At 36.7% G+C, this 17,482-nt stretch overlaps 1 pseudogene; it reads left to right on the top strand.

The window, feature by feature from the left end:
* LOC131906307 (transcription factor Spi-C-like) overlaps positions 1-15,986 on the top strand; it is a 61,517-nt pseudogene extending 45,531 nt beyond the window's left edge.
* The last annotated feature ends 1,496 nt before the right edge of the window (positions 15,987-17,482 follow it).

The raw sequence follows: 17,482 nt of genomic DNA, 5'->3' as shown, positions 1-17,482 counted from the left end.
CTTCACAGAAATAGATAAAAATCCTAAATTCACATGGAATTTCAAAGCCTCCAAATTGCTAAAGTATTGCTGAACAAAAGACCAGTGCTAGAGGGGTGTTGTGATTTGAATAGGTATGACTCCCATAGACTCGTGTATTTGGATGCTTGGCTCATAGGGAATGGCACTATCAGGAGGTATAGCCTTGTTGAAGGAAGTGTGTCATTGTGGAGGTAGCCTTTGAGGTCTTATATGCTCTAGCTATGCCCAACATGGTACCTGGTTCACTTCCTGTTTCCTGCGGATCCAGATACAGAACTCTCAGCTACATCTCTAGCACCATGTCTGCCCACATGCTGCCTTGTTTCCCACCATGACAATAATGGATTGAACCTCTGAAACTGTAAGCGAGCTCCAATTAAATTTTTTTTCAGTAAGAGTTGCTATGGACACAGCATCTCCCCACAGCCATAGAAAACCTAACTAAGACAAGATGTTACCATACTATATTTCAGTCTGTATTTCAGAGCTATAATAAAACTCCATGGTACTGGCACAAAAACAGACATATGGATTTAATTGAACTGAAGAGGTGATCCAAATATGAGTGTATATAATAACAACCATCTCATATTTGATAAAAATGACACTAGTGGAGAGACAGTATCTTCAACAAACGGTGCTGGGAAAACTGGATGTCCATATTTAGAAGAATGAAATTAGACCAGTATCTATCACCTGTACAAAAATCAACTCCAAATAGATCAAAGACGTCAATGTGAAACCTGAAACACTGAATCTTCTTGAAGAAAACATAGACAGTATCCTACAAGATAAGAGTAGAGGAATGGTCTTTCAGAATAGGACTCTATTTGCCCAGGAACTGAGACCAATTAAAAAATGGAATTCATAAAACTATAGCAAACCAATCAAATGAAGAGAAAGACCACAGAGAGGGAGAAAATCTTTGTTAGCTACACATATGATAAAGGATTAATATCTAGAATACACAAACAAAAAAATTAAATAAACAAAATTCATTTTAAATTCTGTAAATGTACTTTTATAGTGGAGTTACCATTTATTTTTTATATATTTCATCCACTTCACTGGAGCTTTTCTAAACAATTTTGTGACATATTTTAAAGGAGCTCTAGAGAACATGTGAGTTCTGCAGAGTCCTGCTCTCATGGAGCATAAATACACAGATGTTTGGTTGGAGAAGAGAAGCAACATGAAGTATAATCACACACAGTATGTTTCCCTGTATTAAACTCTCAAATCTATATTGTAAGATAACCATTGTGTGGATGTCACTAGGACCTTGATCTGGAGTCCCCTGATTCCTTGGTCCTTATGACCACCATCAAAAGAATTCAGATCCAGAACAAAGAGTGTAGCATAGCATGAAAAGAGAGTTTATTACAGAACTAAGTAAGCAAAACACACTCTCAAGGAGTGAAAGCAGAAAATGGACAAATTGATCGCTGTTCTGACCTACACTCTCAGTTCACTTTATACTACTTTCTGAAGTTTCTAGAACAAGTAGCTTTTCTTGGGGGAATTCCTTTTGTCTAGTTGATTGATAGCTGTTTAGTTTTGTCCATTGAGGAGGTGGCAAATGTATGTCTTTGTTCTTTATCTGAAAACCTCCTATTACACAGTAATCTTATAAAATCCAGGCCTCCTTCAACCAGGCTTCCATAGTCATTCATTACAGTCCTTTTGGACAGTTCAGAATGTCATATCTCTTCCCAAAACAAGAGATATGGTTCAGTTCCTATTCTTCTGACCAGTAATTAAAGTTCTGTTTTTCCAATCTCATTTGAAAAACAGGCTGTAGACTAACTATGTGGGAGGGACCTATTCCTAGTATCCATCATGAAAATTTATGTTTAAAAAAAATCATGAAATTCATACCATAAAATTTAGCTTTAGAAGTTTGTGATTTGATGGTTTTTAGTATATTCATGTTTGGACAGCATCATCAGGAACTCATTCTAAGCATTTCCATCACTTTACAAAGCTATCTCATGCCTATTAGCAGTGACTTCTAATTTCCCCCTTCCCTCTACCACTGGTAACCACTAATCTTCCTATGTCCATGGATTTGTGCATTTGGAATATTTCATGTAAATGGAACTATACAGTAAATAGTTTCTGTGATTTTTTTTCCTTTCAATTAGTATAATGTGTAGTCTGAAGATTTCCTGTGTCCTGCCTGGCCCACAGTCAGGACAAATCTCTCACCTACAGTCCTGCAGCCTTTTATAAAATGATAACACAAGGGCTTAATATTATTTATAACTGCTCAGTCATTAGCTCAGGCTTATTACTGACTAGCTCTTACACTTGAATTAACCCATAATTCTTATTTATGTTTAGCCACATGGCTTGACACCTTTTCTCAATTCTGCCTTGTCATCTTGCTTCTTCTGTGTCTGGCTGGTGACTCCTGACTTAGCCTTCCTCTTCCCAGAATTCTCCTTTCTGCTTGCCCTGCCTATACTTTCTACCTAGCTACTGGCCAATCAGCATTTTATTTATCAACCAATCAGAGCAACACATATTCACAGCATATAAAATGAGATCCCACAGCAATAATGTTCATCTACATTGTATATCTATATGATATTACATTATACTGACATATTGTTATTCAGGAAACATGGGTTCCTCTTCATGGGTTCTTGGTCTCATTAGCAAAATAATTTTAATAAAATGGATTCAGTAGAAATCTTAAGGTCAGTCACGTTAGAGTTTGAGAGGAAAAACAAATCTAGGCAAAAGCGGGAAATCCCAACAGCCATCAGGAAGAAAGTGATAAAGAAAAATTCATGCCTTTAAAGTCAGTCATGGAAGTCAGAGGAAACAATAAGAAGGCTCAGCATGTCAAGGAAAATGTATTTAGTAGTGCTGGCTGTGTATCTGAGTTCAGAGGGCATCTAGTCTCAGGCTCTTGTATCCCAGGGGAGATGACTGCACCAGGACACATGATTAGAAATAGAAAGAGAGACAGCTTAGTAAAAAAGGAAAAGCAGTCCCAAGAATGGAAGTGGTCTAGTGAACTGAGAACAGAGTCCCCAAAGCATCCTACTATGCAACACGAGTCTTAAAAGTTCTTATTAATAGAAACAAACTCAGAGCTAGGTATTGGGGTGAACGCTGAAAGATCAGAGAAACAGAACAAGCCACATCCAACCTCACCTTGCCAATTCCTCAGCTGATCTTGTTTCCTCAGACTGAAAAACCTCTAAATCCTCATCTGAATGGATCTCAGCTGAACTGCTACTAAAAGCTAAAAGCTTAAAAGGGCTCTAGTTCCTGGTCCTCATGCCTTTTATACCTTTCTGCTTCCTGCCATCACTTCCTGGGATTAAAGGAGTGTGTCACCATGCCTAGCTGTTTCCAGTGTGACTTTGAACTCACAGAGATCCAGACGGGTCTCTGCCTCTGGAATGCTAGGATTAAAGGTGTGTACTACCATTGCCTAAACCTGTGTTTAATATAGTGGCTGTTTTGTTCTCTGACCCACAGATAAGTTTATTGGGGTGCACAATATATCAACCACACAGCTACACAATGTATAGACTGTTATAGCCCCTCTGGCTCCCATTTGTAGTTCAAGGGCTCTTTTTGCTCATGTTCTGTTCCTTAGATGAAGACTAGGTAAGAAAGAGCTTCCAGGCTTCCTTGGCAGAGTGGCCTTTTCATATGTTAATCTTCATATTTCAGCTCAGTCTCTATTCCCCTACATACTACTTTTGTTTATGCTTTTATTACTTGACTGGGTTCCATGGTTTTCCTACTATGAATAACACCACCACACAGACCTTCATGTACAAAATTCTGTGTGGACTAAAATTTCAGTTCCTCTATGCACATCCCAGAAGGGAAGCAAATCACGATTTTCCAGTGATTAATTGCCTGGGCAAAGTAAGGGAGATTTGCAACACAGAAAAAGAGAGTTTGAATTCAGAAAAGAAATAAGATAATCTCCAAGGGACATGTACAGTTATCCTGATGCTGCTCCAGGAAGGACAAATCTAAGATGAAGTACAGATGTGTCATCTAAAGAATATTTTCTTTTCTCTGCACTCACAATGCATATTACTTTAAGTCCAAAATTTTTTTTAATAATTACCTGTTCATGTGTTCAGCTCTCCAACTAAACTTTTACTACTTGCAGGCATAAGCTAAGATTATTTTTGATCCTTCTATTGAACAAAGAAGCTTCCAGAAAATAAGTGCTAAAGAAATACTGTTGGGAAGAATGGGTAATAAACACTTAAGATTGCTTTTCTCTGAATGGGACAAATACTACAATACCTTCCATTAACTTTAGTAGATATGCCATTGAGAGGCAATAACCAAGTCTGAAGTCAGAACACAAAATTGGAAGTGAGAAAAGCAAAGAACCCAGAATCTCAGATAGGCTAAGTCATCTCTCTTAACTTTTCATTTCTGTTGCTATTATGAAATACCCTGACAAAAGCAATTTCAGTTCATAGATCCAGGTAATAGTCCATTATTGTAGGGAAGTCATGGCAGAAAAATCTAGAGACAACTGGTCACATTGTATGCATACTCAAGAAGCAGAGAGGAATGAATTAATTCATGAATGCTAGTATTCAGCTCAACTCTTACGCAGAATAAGACCCTAAAGTTATAGTGAGTGCATTGTTCCACATCAATTAGCATAATTAAGATAATCCCTTACAGACTTTCTCAGAGATCTTTCTCCTATATGATTCTAGATTATGTCAAGTTGACAAACTAACCATCACACCATCCAAGAAAAGTTGGTCCATATCTCTGTGAATATTGTTGGGCTTACAATAGAGATAAAGATAACTGGCTGGGTATGGAGGTGCATGCCTTAATTCCAGTACTTTGGAGGCAGCAGCAGGCATATCTCTGAGCTTGAGGCCATCCTGGATTATATAGCTAGTGCAGGCTAGCCAAAACTATCTAGTGAAACTGTCTATAAATCAATTAATTAGAAAGGCAGGTTTCATAGGGCTTTTGGTGGATAAAGAGCATTTGAAAAAGTTAACACATGCCAGAAAAGAAAACTAGAAGCACACTATTAGTGGGAGCATTGTGTATGCCAAAGTACTTTGCTTTTCTGTATATTATTTATTTTGCTGCTGTTTGCACATAAAAAAAAATAAACTGTGATTACAACTCCATGGAACACTGATTCCAAGTGATCATCACAGTTAGCACTTTAACTGCATGAAAAATGGAGAAAACACTCTGTAATGTCTTTACTTATTCTCAGTGTTTCTCATCCTGATTCTTGATTGGTGGATGCATCATGATATGAACACTGCCTGACAGAAAGATCCATGCTGTTTAGAAGTGCTATTCAAGACATGATATGCTTTCATTTAATTACTAAACAAGAAACCTAAGGCCTTGATTTTACTATCATTGTGACAGCATTGAAAAATTTTAAACATCCACCTTTTTGTCTCCACTGGGGCTACTGGAAATGACTAAAACTCTATTTTCTACCCAGGACAACTCACAATAATAGTGTGTCTCATTATCTTTCCTTGAGTTCTCCCAGAATTTTTAAGACAAAAATTCAGATGAATTTGAAAGGTAGAGAGAACATGATAATGGGGCTGGAGAGTGACACAATGAAAAGGTACAGTCCACAGTTGACCAACCACAGAAGTGGGTATTGGAGCTAACTCCTATTGATTTGGAAACACCACACCACAGAACCATTCCACCAGAGACAGAATGGTATATTGATGCATTGAGTCTTACAAGCCAATGGAGAGTTCTTTTAGTTTGTCTCACACAAGCACAGAGAAAAATTCTGTCAAATGGAGGTTATCTGGGCCACACTGAAGTGAGAGAGTCCAGTAACCATGGGCAGAATTATTACATCACCTTCTATCCATTGTGATTCAGAGTGTTTGTCCAAAGAAGAATTTAGGAAATCACAAGGAGAAGTATAGCTTTGGCTAAATGATATTAATGAGAGTCTACATGTGGTCCAGGAAAGCAGAATAGAGGGAAGTGAGTACTAACAACACAACTTGAAAATACTCAGTGTCTGATTCAGTCTAAGCTAGGCTGCAGTCTTCATGCATTCTCTGAAATCATTACAGCACAGTAGAACTAAGATGGCCATATGTCCATCAGCTCAGGACAATCACAGTTCACACTCAATCTGTTCAATCTCTATAGTATTATAAGTTACAAAATAAATTATGCCAACAATCTGTTTAAATAAGAAGAAAATAAAGGCTTGAGTGGTCAAGAAATTGGGCTGAATTTGCCTATATTAATGGCAGAGTCAGAGTTTAAATCTACACCTTCCTTATTCTGAAGCCTGTCTTTTTAATAATAGGTCATACTTGTTCAAAATTATCTTTAGGATATATAGTTATGGGCTTTATTCATCTATATCAAAAGACCTACAATTATTAATTACCTATTCTTCTGTTAGCTACACATACTATTGTAGCTATCCTTATTAACATCTCAGAGGGCCTATGACCTTAATAATAAATAGCCCTTACATTACCAGTACTATTTTGACTCAGTAATTCAAATTATGGATGAATTCACAGCCGAACTAGACCAAGGATTATACAATTTTACCATTAATGTCATTTTAACAAACTTAGCCAGTCTTAACAATCCATGGATCCATTCACTGTTGGTGAACTATTTGTGATTTTTATCATGATTCTCTTGATCATTTGCACTTTATTCCTAACAAATCTTAATATATTTATTACAGCGCAGTGCTCTATACCCTCTACTCACCAACTGCAGTGAAAAATTTGTACATCAGATAAGCTATAATGCAGCCTGAGAGACCAGCTCCCAGAACTGCACCAGAGTTGTAAGGAAAATGCCTTCAGAGTAGCAAGACTATAGAAATATTCATCTGTCTGAGGAAATAAAATTCATACATGCACTGAGGGCTATATGCTTTATTCTTTACAGCTCCAGTTCTCCAGCTCTAACTCTCCAGCTTCTACACAGCTTATACACACATCCAACAGCAAACTTTAGGCAATAAAAAAGGTTGCAAAAGCTCCATCTGAGGGTCATGTTGCATTACTTGAGTAAACAATAAGGGACACATGAAAAATAAACTTGTCAGCTTTCTGATTAGTGGAGGGGAGTTCGACTGTAATGCTGTCTCCTAAGGAGATAGCCTACAAGGGGTTATAGAGGGAAAAGGCTAAACTATTGAGAGGTCTAAGGAAAAAATAAAGAAGTCGTGTACAAGTCTACATTCCTTAAGTGTAACTAACAATATAGACTGACATTATGTGATTAGCAAAACATAAAGGTGTCAGTTTCTCTTACAGCTCTAATAGCTACACAGTTTGTGAGTAACCATGGCAACCTGGGGGAGGCAGGCTGTAAAACAAGGGGTGAAGGTGCATGGTGCTGAGATGCTTCGGCACTTTCCAACAAGGACTGACATTGAAAATTGTTCCAAGTATAAAAATACATTTTCTTATCCTGCGTGCAACCCCAGAGCACAAGGAGGGAAACTTTTAACTTTTCATTCAAGGCTGTGAGGCCAGACCACCCTCTATAGTCCTGGCTATTTGTGAAGCCTTTCACACAGTATTTGGGCATAACACTGTTTCTCTCTGGACTGGGTTAATTGGTTAATTGCTTTTTCTGTTACCCCCACAAATTTTAGAATTTAAACATAAAAAGTTAGTTAGCTGAGTCTTGAATTTTTTACCATACACTAAGATTAGAAGTTCGTGCAGAGTGCTAATTGCTAAAGAATCGGAGTAGGGAATGCTGCTGGTCCATGTTATCAGCTAGACCTGGCAAGAGAAACTGGCATAGAAATTTAGGTCATTTTTGTGTATAAAAGACAGGCTTCTAAGTTTCTTACCATTTTGTGGAACAAAGGTGTAGCCATAAGTTTTTTCCAGCCCCACCCAGCCCAGTGGTCCTGCAGCCACTTATAAAATAATCACTCAGAGGCTTACATTAATTACAAACTGCATGGTCAATGGCTTAAGTTTCTTGACAGCTAGCTCTATCATCTTAAATTAACCCATTTCTATTCATCTATGTTTTGCCACATGGCTGTGGTGTTACCAGTCTGCTGGCATGTTGCTCTTTGGGCAACAGGCTGGCATCTCTTCTGCTTCTGCCTTTCTTCTTCCTCTATCTCTCTTGGATTTCCTGCTTGGCTATAACCTGACTTGCCACAGGCCAGAGTAGCTTCTTTACTAACCAATCATAGCAACACATATTCACAGCATACAGCTAAAAGGATTAACTATGAAGGCTTATTTTTTTCACCAAAATTACACAGACTAGGAAGAAGTCATCCTTCTATTAATTCACAGGAATGACAGTGCTCAGTAAATAAGGAACACACTGCCAACAGTTGTGGGAAGAACTCCATGGCTACTTTAAGGGAGAATTATGGTAGTACACAAGAGAATTATGGACAGAAGTCAGTTATTCGTAGGCAATGGTCTCATAAACCTTGCTTAAAGAGGTTCTTCCATCAGAGAGCTGTTCATTTGGTGAGTTGACCTTATGAATATCAGTTATCTACTGCAGGTTCTTGTGGACCCTCAAAAAGCTAAATTAACCCATTCTTTTCACAAGAAAGTACTTTATTATCTACACACAGTTACAATTTTATTTACAAATCTTTATAAAAACTCTACTTCAGCTATATGTAACACTTCCATTAAATGAACATTTAGTTTTTGTATGATTCTTGTATTAAAATTTACCTCAAGTCAGAAAGCAATCATCCCCAATAGACAATGAATCACTATTCAAAGTAGAAACATAACCCCTACCTTTAAATGAGACTACTTCTCAGTAACTATACCAGTAGTGTTATTTATCACAAGAGAATTCTGTTTATAATACAGACACTTGAACATAACACCAAGCAATATTTAATGTTTACATACATTCCTTATTATTATTCATCCTAAATCATTGCTAGTGATTTGTTTTAACCCTTTGGTGATGGGAAAGAGTATCATTCTTATTATTTTAGAATCATGGGAGTCCTGTTATTCTTATTCATTGGGTGATAATATGGCTGAATAGATATTAACACAGTAGTTCTACAAACTATTTTATACATGTATTGAAATGCTAGGTTTGTTTTATCTGTAGCATGATTTCTTATAAACAATAATTCATGAGAATTTCAGTATCCTTTTTAACATTTGAAGAGTCACCTACAGATTGTTGTACTTTCAGCAACAACTGGAAAATTAACTAAATTTTCAGCATTGACTACTCTCTACAATAGAAAATCTCACACCAATATCAGCCCTGCTTTCCTCCAGTATAGCAAGGACTTTCATGGCAATCCATTTTTATCCTTTATTAAATGACAATTCAACATTCCAAGCCCTCATTGTATGCAGCTGTCTTAACAATATTATTCATAGCCGTGTAGGCAGAGTTTTTTGTCAGGGCTGCTGGTCAGCTCTGTCCCACCAGCCAGCTCCCAAATAACTACACATAGATATTATTAATTATAAATGCTTGGCCAATAGCTTAGGCTTGTTGTTAGCTAACTTTTACATCTTAAGTTAACCCATATTTCTTATCTAAGCTCTATCACGTGGCAGTACCTTTTTTCAGCATGGCATGTTCATCTCCTGCTTCCTCTGTGTCTGCCTGGTGACCCTCATCCCCTTCTTCCTCCCCATGCTTGCTCTCTTTGCATCCTCAAGTTCCACCTAACTTCTACCTGCCTAGCTATTGGCCATTTAGCCTTTTATTAAACCAATCAGAAGGCACCTTGACAAAGACACATCTTCACAGTATACAAAAATATATTCCATAATATTTTCCCTTTCTTGCTTAATTAAATAGGAAGTTTTTAACTTTAGCATAGTAAAAATTATATGTAACAAAAACAGTTATCAAGTAAGAATTAAATTTATAATATCTACTTCATTTGTATTTGGCAAAATTAGAGAAAATCCTCTATTATCTATTTTATCTTTGTGAGTCTAAAGTTTTATAGCTAATTTTCCTTTTATCATAACAAAGGAAAATTTTAAGTCTAATTATTTAGTCTTTAACTCCATCGAAGACCCCAGAAGGGTGTAATAGTACCTAATGACAGGGACATCTGGCTGCCTGGACACTCACCCAAAGTTCCTCTGCAACATTGGGGCATCCAACTTTGGCCTGCAGGTGTGGTACATCTGACAGACATTTTTGAGAAGCAAGAAATTTTGGAGGACTGTCCTACCTTGTATTGGTAAAGTTTGATAGTTGCTCTCATTTGTGTCTTGCTGGTCCAGTTTGGACAGCATACTGTCAGTAGTTGAAGCAAGGGAAGTTTCTTGCCCAAATGGCTAGCTTTTACCATTAAGAAAGCAAACTCCATATGGAGGTTTTTCAATGCCCATCATCTTCTTCTGAAGTAAATTGGTGCTACAGATGTGTTTCGGTGTCATGAAAAGCCTTAGGTTATTAAAAACCTTAAATGCCATATTCTGTACATCTTTGAAGTGTTTGAAGACATTCCATCTATCTAAATATATCTGTTTAACCTTGAAAATACCTAATATGACTACAAGTTTGGTTATTATAGATAATTAACTATTAACCTGTATATATCTTAATTTTACATTACATTTTTAAATGAGCTGCCTAAGTACAATAGTCAAAACAAGAGTAGAAACATATATACAGTATAACAAAAATAACTTTAAATTTGTATCAATAAACCAAAATCCATGCCAATGTAAAATAATTTGAGATTAACAGTTGCTTTTTAGATTAAAGTAGATTCAATAATCTACCCTTTTATTCCATTATTTCTATATTATACCCCCTTTTTTCCTTTAGAAGGAGATCTTTGAATTTAACTTATTCATTTAGCTTTTTTTCTGACCATAACTAATAACAACTTATAACAAACCCCCTTAAATGACAACAAACATCTATAGTACATCTTTGGGGAATAGGGGTATTTTTTTCTCTAGACTGTTTGTTGTTTTTAAGGGTGCTGGCATCTTTAGAGGGGACACTGAAAAAAATCAGAATTGTGGTCAAGTCCTGGCTGGAGTAGTCTGTGAGGCTGGGCTGTCTCAGCCAGCAGCTTTGAAGCTATTTTGGATACAGAACTCTGAGGGATCTGTAACAGGGCCACTCTGAGATACTGGATCACCTGGGTCATCTATTTTCATTGGTGTTTAGTTCCCTTGCTCTGAAAATATATAAACTGTCAAAGGTAACATACATATTTGCATTAACACAAGTATGGAATGTGTGGTATATGCAAGTCAGTTAAAGGTGATTTTTTTTTTTTTGCTTTATATTAGAACAAGTAAAATATATGTTATGTGCCTTGTAGTTATTTTTAGGTTTACTTCTATGTGACTGTAGCCAGGATTTTCAGGGGGTCTTCCCTGATCAAACCTGATCATCTTCAAACTTGACATAGCCTTTCATTTTCCATGGGAATGAAAGCACAACCTCTTCCTCAAAGCAACATATCTTTTGACTTCCATTTTGAAGTCAAGATATTTTTTTTTTAAATATAGGTTGGTTTAACCTAGCAGTTTTCATAATCCAATGTCTCTTAGCAGCTGCTATTCCTTATTCATCAGCAATCAAAAATTTTGAAGACAATACAATAACATACAGGACCCAGACTCCCCATGTATTTTTCATCTTTGCATGGCTTTTTTCCTTTATATTATTTTTTTAAAGACTTTATTACTTTTAAACTATTTTTTCTATGACTGTCTATACCCTTTTTCTTTTCTCTTCCAAGCCCATGTACATTTTAAAAAACATTGTAACCCACTTAGAGGGTTTTTGGGGGGAGGGGGAGGTCTGGATTTGTCTTACTGCGTATCTGTAATCTTTTCTGTCTACAGGAGCAAAACTTAAATCTACCATGTGGCTTAGCTCAGGGCATGCTGGCAGGGCTTACACTGATGGCTCAAGCCTGCAGGCAGCAGCTGTGACATGCCTTTCTGAACTGTGATCCTCATGAGAGACTGTGGGACTAGGAAACTGTGTTTGGCTCCATTTTTTGTGTGTTTGGAACCTTTTCTTAAGCTTTTTTAGATTTTATGTGAATATATGTGGTACCATTTGTAGGCAAAGTTTTTCATCAGGACCACTGGTCATCTCTGTTCCACCAGCCAGCTCCCAAATAACCAAACACAGACTTACTATTAATTATAAATGTTTGGCTGGTAGCTTAGGTTTGTTGATAACTAGCTCTTACATCTTAAATTAACCCATATTTCTTATCTACGCTCTATCACATGGAGGTACTTTTTTTCAGCATGGCATGTTAGTCTTTTTCATGTCCACATACATATGTTTTTAAAAGACTTATTTTAATTCTAAGGATACATAATTACATTGTCAATATAATCTGAAAAATAGGAGGCACAGTCAAAAATATATCATGCACTCCTTTCTCATTAATAAGAGAAAGACTACTACTTACTAGAATACCATAGAATACCATTTTAATATGACAAATGACCTTAACATTGAATGTGCCAACATGTCACACACCAATAACTACTTCCTACTAATTGGATTCATTGTCAGTTCCCAAACAGCTGTATGACAGAAACATGAAGTGCTTTTTTTGTTATTTGGGGGTCATCTTGATTTTTACCCTTAAAATAGTGATGGCTATCCTTGGTTGTCAACTTGACTACATCTGCAATTAACTAAAACTCAAATGGCTGAGCATACCTGTGAGGGATTTTTTTCTTAATTAAATCATTTGAAGTGGGAAGACCCACGTATAACCTGGATCTTTGAGGTGGGATGATATACCTTTAATCTAGATTTTTGAGGTGGGATGATCCACATTTGATCTGGGCCACAAATGCTGCTGGCAGCCTATGTAAAGAACACAGAAGAAATAAGCTCTCTCTTTTTGCCTGCTTGTTCTCACTTTTGATAGCTAGTCCACTCCTTCACTGAAATCAGAGCCTACTTCTTCAGGATGCTAGCATATACTGAAGATTGGCTGAGACATCTAGCCTCATAGACTGGATTCTTGGGCCTTCCATTCATAGGCAGCCATTATTGGATTAGCTGGACCACAGCCTCTAAGCCAGTCTAAAAAAATCTCCTTTCAAATACATATATGTGTGTACACATATATAGTATATATAGAGAGATTTTATACATAGAGAGAGATTATAGGTAGATAGATAGATGGATAGATAGATGATGATGATGATAGATAGATAGATAGATAGATAGATAGATAGATAGATAGATAGATATTCACTCTTAAAGTTCTGTTCCTCTAGAGAAACCTGACTAATATACTAACATTGGTGAAAACTAACCTTTTTCAATACCTTGTAATTTGGAAATATGTTTGTAGAATTCTTAATGTTAAACAATATTACTTTATTAAACAGCTTTTGAGTAAGTAATTATACCAATTACTTTAACAGCTCTCATTATTACCCTTGGCTTTACCAAAGCCAAAGAAGTTAAGCTAATAATCTTTCCTCTCACAACTAAATTATCTTCATCTACATGTAACCTCTCTAACCTCCTAAGCCTTTTCCAACTGTAGTTCACCAAAATTCATTATTTTAAAAGTTTATGATCATTAAAAATACAGCATCAAATTTAGCTGTGACTGGGAAAAGTGATCCCTAAAACTATTCAAATATCTGCCACAACAATCACATCAAATCAAAATGAGTAGACTTTATTCCCTTTATTTACTGTATAACTTTCTATCACATTATCATTTAATTTCAGTATTTTAGTAACAGCAAAAATACTTAAAAATAAATAAAGACCAGCCAGCAACAACTAGTAATCAATTCCTTACATAACACAGGGGTACTTATAGCACACCCATCAAGACCACTTTTTTCATCCCCATACATTATTCAGTCTCCAATATTTTTAAATTCAGCAACATATATCTCGTTATAATTTTCTAATTACATGACTATGGCCAACTCCAGGGAAAACCCTAATACTGGTAGTCTTCAAATCACTGGATTTGACCCCTATAACTCAGAATATTCCTCTGTTGCCATAGTATATTCAAATATGATTCACACACACCCAAACTAATTAAAATGTGATTAATTCTTTATTTAAAAAATCCACCAAACATAATACAAAATCACCATTAATAATCACTGTGCCTTTCTGTAATTTCTACATGAACTACTAAACTATGACTATGTATGGAAAACCACCATTGTTTTTCTATGGAAACTTTAATGACCAACATCTGAAAAACTTGCCTCTCATCAAAACTAGTAACCACTCACTCACTGATTTACTATCACTGTCTAATATTTCAATATTTATAATTCTAATTTTTCAAATTTAAAAATTCTAATATTTCAATAAATTGGGTTCCTTGGTGGGCATCTGTTTAATACTGTAAGTGATCCAGGCCTTTTCCTGGCAATGTACTGTATGTGTAGCATACACAAGAGTGGTAGCCATCTATGGCCAAGAGGTCAGCTATGAATAAATCACTCCATATCTTCACACAAGTGAAACTTTCATATTTTTCATCTGTTCATTTATCCATGCAAGACAAGGATTGTACTGTGGCTTATATGCATTTCTAGAAACCAGGAGGCCTGGAATTACATTTAGTATTTCAGTTATACTGGCATCATTTATAGTAGGCTGTGTTCTATTGGGATGGCAAATACTCCTTTGGGGAGCTACTATTACCACAAATCTTTCATCATCTGTGCTTAGTCAAGTAACTCTGAGGATTCTCAATTGATAAGATTCCTTTAACACTCTTCTTTGACTTCCATTTTATTTTTCCATTTGGTGTTACAGTCTTGGTAATCATTCACCTTCGATGAAACAAACTGAAATAGCCCATCACAATAAATTCCAATTCAGACAAAACCTCATTCCACCCTTGTTATACTGCTAATAGTATTTTGGGCCTCCTGTTTGTAATTCAGGCCTATTTTCATCAGTGTTATTCTCTCCTGATCTTTTATGAGAGACAGATAACTATACTTCTGCCAATTCTCTTAACATTAAACCATATTTCTCTTTGCTAATGCAATCTTACACTCACTCCTAATAATGTGAACATTTGTATTTCATGAAAAGACATACTTTTAAATTCTGTAATATAACTTTGTACAAGCGCACGTTGTGTTGGACAGAACCAAAAGCCTTGTGCCTGTCAATAGGTAAGTGCTTTACCACTGAGTTTCACCCTCAGCCCAATACTCTACAATAATTAATGAACAAGGACTTGCATTGAGCAAGCTGGGTCAAGCATTTGAAGACACTTTTGAGGTATCGAGACAGCATTCGATTGGAGAGCTTCAATACTCCTTGGAACACAAAAATTACATAACTTTCATTAGCCATTATCCTCAGGTCAGAGGCAATTTCAGCTGACATGAGTGTCACCTGCAAAGGAACCTGCTTGTAATAGGAGAAGTGTAACAAATGGTTTTTAGAACTGTAACTGAAAGACTCCATCAATCCCTGCAGAACATAACTGAAACCCAGCTATAAAACCTGTCCTTTTCCAGCAAAGGGGGGGAAAATTCAGGAGGAAGTTTTGACAGTTGGAATACCTTTAAGAATCCCTGTGCAGCTCTGAGACGGCGTCTCGTATTCAGTGGGCTGACAAAACCAAAGGCATCTTTCAGTATATATGTGTATATATATATTAAATATATATATTAAAACAATAACAACAACATGAACAAAGAAAAGCTTGCTGAACTTTAAGTGAAAAGAAAAAGCAACCAGAAGGTCACGACTTACCAGAAGATGGCCAAGCTCTAGGGAAATACATCAGGACTGGGGAAATGCCCCAAATCCAGAGAAAGCTGACCTGCCAGTTGAGTGGGGCTATTCTCCAGAGACTCTCTCCATCTTACTTCCACCCACAGTATGCCCAGCCTGGTCAGGAATATCTCAGTTTAAACCACTGGAATGCAAATTACTATGCATACACAAATGACCGTGAGCTGAGCTACCTTTGCTTCTAACTGAACTCTCCCATTCCTTGCTTTACTAGCCTCAGAAAACTCCAAGGTTCCAGATTTTTTTCTAAAGCAAACAGCTGCTCTCTCTATTCACAGGTGCCATACCTATAAATAAAAAACACCAGGGAAAACTGTACTGAACATGTGCAGCCTTTTCTTGGTTGTGACAACGTTTTAGATGATGTTTACACTATCTTGGTGTTAAAAGGAACCTAAAGATGTTTGAGAAGGATGCTTATGAGTTATCTGCAGATTCCTTGCTATTTATAACAGACTTAGTATCCATGAATTGTGTATCCAAGGACATCCTGGAGCCAGTTTCCAAGACATGCTGAGGGAGAGAGAAGTAACACGAGGAACACTCCAGTTAATGTACTTTTTGCTTTCTGTAAAACAGAATGCACTGCACTAGTAAGTAATTTTACGAGTGAACAATTTTACTTCAAGCATTCTAACAATTGAATGTATAGACTAAATGCCTTTTATTACGCAAACACTTTTCTTGTCAGTTAGGGTGATTTTCTAGGGTGATTTGGTTGTTTGGAGAGTGTTTTGCTAGGCATCCCAGACTGACCTTGAATTCATGGGATAACAGGTATATACCACCACACCAGATTTATACATCCTGTCATGTACTCAGAGGAAAATTCACTCAGCATGTACTTAACAGCTGTTAAAAAAAAAAAAAAAAAAAAACTATGAAACAGAAGTCGAACCAAAGTGAATTCATGGCTCTAAAAACCACAGTGGATTATCTATTTTTATAATATCCAACCTAATAGGTGTAAGGTGATTTCATTGTCATTTTGATTTGCATTTTCCATTTATAGACATGAGTATTTTATTTTGACGTTTTGTCTTGAGGCAGTTTTTCACTATGCAGCCCTGGCTGCCCAGGAACTCACTAATTCACCACCTCTTAACTTTCAAGTGTTGGGATTAAGGGTGTGTGCCACCACACCTGGCTAGTTTTAGGTCTTATGTTTAAGTCTTTAATCCATTTTGAGTTGATTCTTATACATAAGGATCCATTGTCTTTCTTCTGTATTGAAACTGTCATTTTTGATTGTCAACTTGATTGGATTAACGAATGTCTAAAGAGCTGGGGTTGACTCAGGCCTCTAATTCCAGCTCTTTGGGAGGCTAAGGCAGGAGATTGTCTAGTTTTAACTGTCAACTCTACACAACCTAGAATCAACTGGGAAGAGAATCTCAATTGAGAAATTATGTAGATCAAGTTAGCCTGTGAGCATTTCAATGGGGGGCACGTTGTCTTGGTTGTTAATTGATCCACCCACCGTGCATGGCACCATCCCCTAAGCTGGACCCTCAACTGTATGAGTGAAGAAATCTAGTAAATAATGACTCAAGGATAGATGCATCACTGAAAAGCCCTTTTCGCCATGTGTGACAGCACATGAGAGCTGTATCAATGAAGTTCCCTGTATGACTTCCAGGTAGCTTATCTGTGTCTCCTGTCTTCAGCAACTGTGACCCTT

The sequence above is a fragment of the Peromyscus eremicus genome, chromosome 3, assembly GCF_949786415.1.
Source record: "Peromyscus eremicus chromosome 3, PerEre_H2_v1, whole genome shotgun sequence".
NCBI lineage: Eukaryota > Metazoa > Chordata > Mammalia > Rodentia > Cricetidae > Peromyscus > Peromyscus eremicus.
The sequence above is the reverse complement of the archived record's forward strand: the minus strand, read 5'-3'. Positions and strand labels throughout refer to the sequence as shown.